Source organism: Nanorana parkeri, unplaced genomic scaffold, assembly GCF_000935625.1.
Source record: "Nanorana parkeri isolate BGI_ZX_2015 unplaced genomic scaffold, ASM93562v1 scaffold404, whole genome shotgun sequence".
NCBI lineage: Eukaryota > Metazoa > Chordata > Amphibia > Anura > Dicroglossidae > Nanorana > Nanorana parkeri.
Genome location: NW_017306672.1, coordinates 548299 through 556216, shown reverse-complemented (window position 1 = coordinate 556216; position 7918 = coordinate 548299).

Below are 7918 nucleotides of genomic sequence, written 5' to 3'. Positions count from 1 at the left end.
GCACAACTTTACACTCCCCCCCCCCCCCGTAATGTTAAGGAGGGGTGTATGCAAAGTTATTTTATCTAGGTAGTTTATCTAAATCAACCCTGTCTCCATCAAGCTGGCAGATTGACTTATCAGTTATAAACTAGATTTGATGTCTGTCCTAACAAAGGGTTAAAGCCATTAAGGCATTGTGTGTTAATTAGAGGAAGTTCAATGACACCATAGTTCTGACACCATAGTTTCACTCTCAAACTGCTTAGAGTAGCTTGGCATCTGCACAAAAGCCTTCACCACATAAACAGCTAAAAGGTAACAAATATATTTTTAACAATATTTTTTTGTAAGCTGTGCGAATTGGAACACATAACAAACCTATAGGTGTCTATTCACTAAGATGCCGTAGGCAGCCGAGTGACTAACTGACGTGAAGCGAAGTGAGCCAAACGCTGTTCTGCTATTCACTTCAGGCTGGTACGGCTGAAATCAGCCGTACATCGGGTGGCTTCTGGGCGGCCGAACATGCTCAGCATGTTTGGCCGACCTGAAGTGCAGAAGGAGTTTGACTCAGCCGATCCAACATCTGGATCGGCTAAGCCGCACTCCCGGCAGGCTACTCACTGCTGTTCGGCCTATTCTCATAGATGCCGAACAGCAGTGAGTGAATAACCGAATGCCGTTCGGCCATTCTGCCCAGTACCTCCTGTGGTACCGAGCAGAATAGAAAAACAGTTAAAAAAAAGTAGAAACAATAACATAGAAAACAATTGAGCGGAGCTAGCAATGACAGCTAGCTCCAGCCAACTGGTTTCTATTGACCGGTGGTTCTGCTGCTGTAAGAATAAAATAAAAACCACCATAGGAATGCATAGCTAGATTCCTTTTGGCTATTTCACTTTGCAATAGCAAAATAGCTATTGCACCCGCCCTCTGCTGCTGTCAATCACCAGAAGGGGACCTGATGGAGAACTGCAGGTCCCCTCTGCGGATTGACAGCAGCTGTGGGCAGGTGCAATAGCTAGTTTGCTATTGGCTATTGCAAATTGAAATAGCCAATAGGAATCTAGCTGTGCATTCCTATGGTGGTTTTTTAATTTTTATTATTCTGATGGCAGCCAACATGTCAGAAAAAAAAGAAAACAGAGCAGGGAAAGGTTTACTCTGCTCGATCGAGCAGAGTAAACCTTTCTGGGAGAAAGTGTTTCTCTCCCGGGCAGCCGGGAGCCGCTATCTAATAGCGCGGGACTCCAGAATCACCCGGGAGAGTTGGGCTGTCTGGAGATCAGTGTCCCTGGTTACCTGGTAACCAGGGACGCTGATCTGTCTGTGCAAGTGACCGAAGCCAGCAGTAAGTAGCAGGCTGTCGGCCGGCCAATGGCCGGCCATTCGGCCAGCTTCTGCTTTCACCTCGGCTCAGTGGAGCTGAAACATATGCGTTCGGCTCGGCTCGGCTGAGCTGTTCGGCCGACTTCGGGAGCTGTACGGGCTATAATGAACAGCCTGTATAGCAGCCCTACGGTTCTACTGAACCGAAGGGGTCCTGGGGCCGAAGCTAGCCAAAGGATCAGCCGAAGCTATGGCTAGATCCTTTGGCAGCTTAGTGAATAGACCCCATAGTGTGGTTTTCTCTAATTTGACTGCAAAGGTGGAAATACACTTTAAGATACAGAAAGAGAGAAACAAATACAACTGGAATGAACTGCAGAATGAGAAATAATTATAATTTCCCACCAACATGTTATGCTCTTTTGCTTGCTTTCTTAATTTTCCTTCATTCCTGGATTAACTTTCATTGGAAAATATATAAACACATTTAGGATGCATCAAAATAGCATGCGCTCATAATATTGCTATTGTTTTTTGTTTTTTTTATTATAATATTTATTTATTTTTCACATATAAAAAAACGTACAAAACAGTACAAGCATTAAAAATATTTTAAAAGTTGAAATGGTTATAATTGTTATTTCTGGTACAATTAAGAAGGTTGCTGTACGTGATCTCAACCTGTGTGGATTATATGTCATGTACCATGGGACGGGTATACCCCTTGGGGGTATAACCGTGAAAACAGAATGAAATAAAACATTTTGTTTAAAAAAATATATATTCATCTCGGGGTTCTTAGTTTTGTATGATAAATTTTGTCTCCTCCTTTAAGAAAAAAAATTAAAAACAAAAGACCCCCACCTCTCTTTTTTTTCCATTATAAACTCATCTTTCTCTACTATTACATACGAAGTAATCAAGGGAAGGTTACTGTCCTCTTCATACCAACTTAACAATCTACCCCAATACCCCAACATACAAAACAAAAACCAAAAATACAAAATAAAATATGGGTGAGCTGGCGACATTTGAATTTTGGGTTTATGTAATTCATACTCTAATCCTTAGGCTCTTTTCTCACTAATTCTTCTATTTGAGTGGTCTTACAATTTTAAATCCAACTCTCTCCACTATCCAAAACTGAGGGAGTCTGTCTTGTATCCTAGCCCCTTGTTCTTCCATTCTCTGTTGAAAAAACATCTCCTCCATCCATTCCAGCAGTGTTGGATGTTCTGTTGATTTTCCAATGCTGCGGTAAAACTTTTCTGGCTGCGCTTAAGAAAAAACAAAGGAAGCCCCTCTTTGCGCTTGCTATCCCCCCTGGAAGAATGGAAAGCAAAGCTATTGTTTTTAACATATGCTTGTAGACATTTAATACCTTTTGTCCAAAAAGGTTTAATCCAAGGGCACTCCCACCATATGTGTAATTGTCCCTGACGATTGTTGACATCTCCAGCATTTACTAGAGGCCTGTGGAAAAATTGTATGCAATTTGGCTGTAATTTATTTGCCACTGAAAGCTTGTGTCAATGTATATAATTTTATCTGTTCTCTATCCAAGAACCTGCAATTCAGTTCTCCTTCCCATTCCCTTATATAATATGGTATCTTTGGAGATACTAATAAACAAAAATATATTATAATTTATCAAAAATATTGTTTTTTTGTTTAAATCATCCCTAGCACCCATAAAACATTCAGTTCCTGTAAGCTATGTCATAGATCAACTTTTCTGCTGATTTGTTATTTGTATTTCTAGGAAAATGAGTGCCAATGCAGCTAAGCTGTTCTGTTACTTGTAGTTCTGCTAACATGTGCTTTGTTCCTACCTTGATCTTCCACTTGTCTGGCAGCTTTAGGTGTCACCACCCACTGATGGTTAGAACAGCTTTTTAGTCAATCGGTGCTGCACCCTTCTTCCCCTGTTAGCTTGTTGCCAATCTAAGAGATCCCTTTCTATTGCTCACCCGATTTAAACTAATTTTCCTGTGTATCAACGTCTGGCTTGTTCCTAGTTGTCTGTGTTTGCTGCCCTCAGACTTATTCCTGGTCATCTATATTTACTTCCCATCCTGACCTCTGTCTCATTCCTGGTTATCTGTGTCTGCTGCCTGTCCTGACCTCTGGCTTGTTCTTGGTTATCTATGTCAGCTGTCAGTTCTGACCTCTTGCTCCCAACCATCCACTATCCATGCCACAATCAGCTCTCACTACTGGACTGTCCCTGGTGACCTGACTTGTGGTCAATTGTGTTTAAGTAGGGCGAACTTGAAGCAAGGCCGGCTTTAGGCCTTTAGGCGTGTGTGCGAGAAAGCTCTACAGCGCCCCTCAGTGACCACTCCCCTCAATAACCACACCCCTCAGTGGCCACAACCATTTCTCCAATATCCGCACCATTCAAAGACTCCAATTTTGTTAAGCCCCAAAGAAACATATTAAAAAGTATGATAAAAATAAAACTTTTATTTAAAGGTATTAAACGTGTAGGCACAATATAAGTATTCTTATTAGATAAAACAACAGAAGGCAAACAAGTGATAAACAAATGTCAAACTAAAATAGAGTCTATAAAAATAAATTGTCAGGGTGTCATGCATCTAGAAAAGTTAAAAAAAAGCAGAACACAAAACCTAGACTACATATTAAATTAATGAATATAGGTGCCGCCATCTTGGCGTATACCTAGATATACACCAAGACGTGCTGTGTTCTATGATGTCATGCACCCTGTCTCCAGAACACGCCAGTGGCTGAATCCAAAAATGTGTTTTGTTTGAGAAAACGTTTTTAGTTTGCGTTCATTTCATCTGAAATTTAACTTTTAGTTGTTGCACATGCCTAAGAATATATACGTGCGGGGGTAATTTTCACTTTAAAAAAAATAATTATTTTTTTTACTGTTGGGGGGACTTCGGGAAATATTAGGGGTCTAAAAAGACCCCTGACATTTCCCTTTTAAAATAGAAAAGAAATTGAGGACACAAAGTCCTCAATTTCCTTTCTGCAGCCTATGTTCTAAATGAATGGAACACACTCCATTCCGAGGCTTCCCATTCATTCAGAAACTGATGATAGTAAAATATTTTACTATCACCAGTTTATGAATGGGGAGGAGCCTCTGTAGTGAGTGCTACTTCCCATTCAGAAATTCATGAATGAACAGGAAGTGATGTAAATCACATCCTGTTCCTTCATAACTGGGGACACATAGTACTATGTGTCCCCAGTTATTTACAAACATTGGAGTGATCAGACGATCACTCCAGTGTTTGTCCTTCACACACAGAGGATCGGTAAATGTCACAGATATTTACCGATCCTCCGCTCGGCCATGCACACAGCCGCTGTCATCCTGAAACTGACAGGATGACAGCGGCTGCTCTCTCCTTCCTGCTCGGCCGTCCTGAAAGCTTCGGCTTCTCTCCTCCCCACTCGGCCATCCTGACAGTAGGCAGCACTCCCTCCTGCACCCCCCTCCCCCCCCCGCAGGCTTCAGCAGACAGTTTCTCCTCGGAACCGAGGATGGCGCTGAAGCGGGGGGAGGATGGAGCGCTGTCATGTCGGATGGCCAGCGGTGAGGAGGAGAGAAGCCGCAGGCTGTAGTCGCCCCCAAGGACACATCTCGAACACCCCTAAGGCTGGCCCTGACCTGGAGGTCATGAACTAGGGTGAACACACAGCGAAACCCAAACCCCCATGAAGAGGTCCTTGGCTCTTAAACTCGTCACCCTGGGGATACTACATCACATACTCTCATTTTGGTCCAATCTGTTACTTAACTGAGTCCTGATTCCACTTACAGCATAACAAGAACATTATTATAAACTTTTTTTTACCTTTTTAGATATTTTGGTGCAGCAGGCAAGATGGCTAAATCTAGTTTTTTTCTGAGCACCTTCACAGTGATCTTTCCTTATAGAAAGGCAAGCCAAAAATTTTAGGATTGTGCTTCTCTCATTAACTTAATTAACATTTGAATGAAGAAGCCAGGCATTTAATCCCTTAAGGCTGGGTTCACACTTAGGTGTACCGAATATGCACAATTACCGCGCGTTTCGTGCCGCACGTTTTTACCGCAATTCGCGGTAAAAAACGTGCAACAAACGCACGTTTCCGAGGGCTATCCGGCTGTATCCTAATGGATACGCGCGGCAAATACGCCCCAAAGAACCTCCTGTACTTCTTTGAGCGTAGGGTGTTTTGCAGCACATTCTTACGCGCTGTAAAACGGCCAGGTGGGAACCATGCCCATAGGCAATCATTGGTTTTCACATGTTGAGCGTTTTATAGCGCGTAGGAACACGCTGTAAAATGCCCAGGTGTGAACCAGGCCTAACCCTTTGTTAGCACAGGCAATGTTCACATCTATTTAACAAATGATAACCCCTCAAACCCCTCCTAACATTCCAAGAAAACGCAATTTACGCTGCAAGACAAGACACATTTTTAATGTTTTTTTTTAGCTTATGCTATACATATGGGAACATATAACAAATATAAATATGTGTTATCCCAATTTTGGTCACAGAACTTACAAAATATTGATAAGTTTATTAAATAAACATAAAATATGGCAAGTGATATATTGCTCCCCATAGAATGCATCAAATAATAGTATTCTGCATTGAAAGCTTGCAGTGACTTATACTTCATTTACCATCAGAATATTATTTTTATCCCATGATAGTACTAATTATAGTTGCATTACATGAATGCACTGCTAATTTTTGTGTAAGTCTAACAGCAGAACATTTACATTGAATACTCAAAAGATCTCTGAAAAAAAATCCTGGTAATCTCCTTTTTCCTCCTGCTTTAGAAATATAAAGTAAAAACAACTTTGCAACCATCCAAAATGTAGACAATATAATTCCCTTTAAAAATGGAGAGCCTAGTGATATATTGTTTCTGATTACTTGGAGAATGCCCATCCATCTTCAAGGGCCAGGAGAGCAGGTCAAGGACTTCAGGGAAATATTATACTTTTAAAATATTGCTGCAAATCAAGAGATGGTCAATTGATCATGAGAGATGTGCTTGATGTGATATATTAAGCAAGCTGTTTTAGATGTTTACAACTGACACATTTTTAGATAAACCCCATAAATCACTGTGATATAAACAGGAGGCACAGTGACTTCAATTTAAAGATACAAACATATAGAAAGGCCAGAAATTTAATGGAACCCATATAATGGCTTAATGTTGTCAATATAAAACACTGGGATATTAAAATGAATTTCTTGCTAGGATTTTCTTTATAGCTGCAATCTGTTGACAAAGTTGAGGTTGGTTCAGCATGCTGAATCTATAAACAGACAAGCATGAAATCAACAATATAACTAATGATAAAATATTGTGCATTAAAGAAAACCTTGCTTTCAAGAAATGTGGAGGCTGCCATTGCTGCCTCTCATTCTGCAAAGGCTATTTGTCTGGCTGTCATACAAACTCTTTCTTAATGACTTCTGACTTTACTATGAATTTCCTGATCTCCATACTCATTTTGCAAGTACTTGCGATGACTCAAAGGGGTTGATTTACTAACCTTATAAACACGCTACGAACAAGTATACACCTCTGTAGTGTGTTCCCTCCCAGCATGATCTATTGGTGGAATCTAGACACCTACGTAGTGTGTACACACCCAGCAGGTGTGTTGTGCAAAGCCCGGCATGAATTGCAAGGTGATGTTGTGTAAATTAGCTCTACATTGTGTTGCTTGCGTTGATGAATGCAGGAATGTAAATGCATGAGCTAACCATTTTTGTCTAAACTGTGAAGCAGCATTATATATGCATAATGTGCATGATTTTTCCATATATGGCATTAGTGGAAATATGCTTTTAGAGACTTTTTGGTTGATAAATATGTTTTGCTGTGTAAAAATCACACGCACCTAGTGCGTACGTGTGTTTAGGTTAGTAAATCACCCCCAAAGTATCAAGGCCACTGGGTCATTGTACTTGCCAGGTGACTAGCATCATCATAAAGATGAAAGAAACAGCAGCTCCCCTTTTTCTTTCAAAAACATTTTCTTTAAAGTCTGGGTCCTTGGTTTCCAAATGAGATGCAAAATTTGCTCTCATCAGAAAAGAGGACTTTGGACCACTGAGCAACAGACCAGGTCTGTTTTTCTTTAGCCCAGGTAAGACGCTTCTGACGTTGTTTGTTTGTGTGTGGTGGCTCTTGATGCACATGACTCCAGCCTCAGTCCACTCCTTGTGAAAGTCCCCAATACTTTTGAATGGCCTTTTCCTGACAATCCTCTCCAGGCTGCTGTCATCCCTGCTGCTTGTGCACTTTTTCTTCCACACTTTTCCCTTCCACATAACTTTCCATTAATGTGCTTTGATATAGCACTTTGGGAACATCCAACTTCTTTTGCACTTACCTTTTTAGGCTTTCCCTCCTTATGGAGGGTGTCAATGATGGTTTTCTGCACAACTGTCAGGTCAGCAGTCTTTCCCATGATTGTGATTCCTACTGAGCCAGACTGAGAGACAATTTAAAGGCTCAGGAACCTTTTGCAGGTGTTATGGCTTAATTAGCTGTATAGAGTGGGACACTTTGAGCCTAGAAAATTGCACCTTTTCACAATATT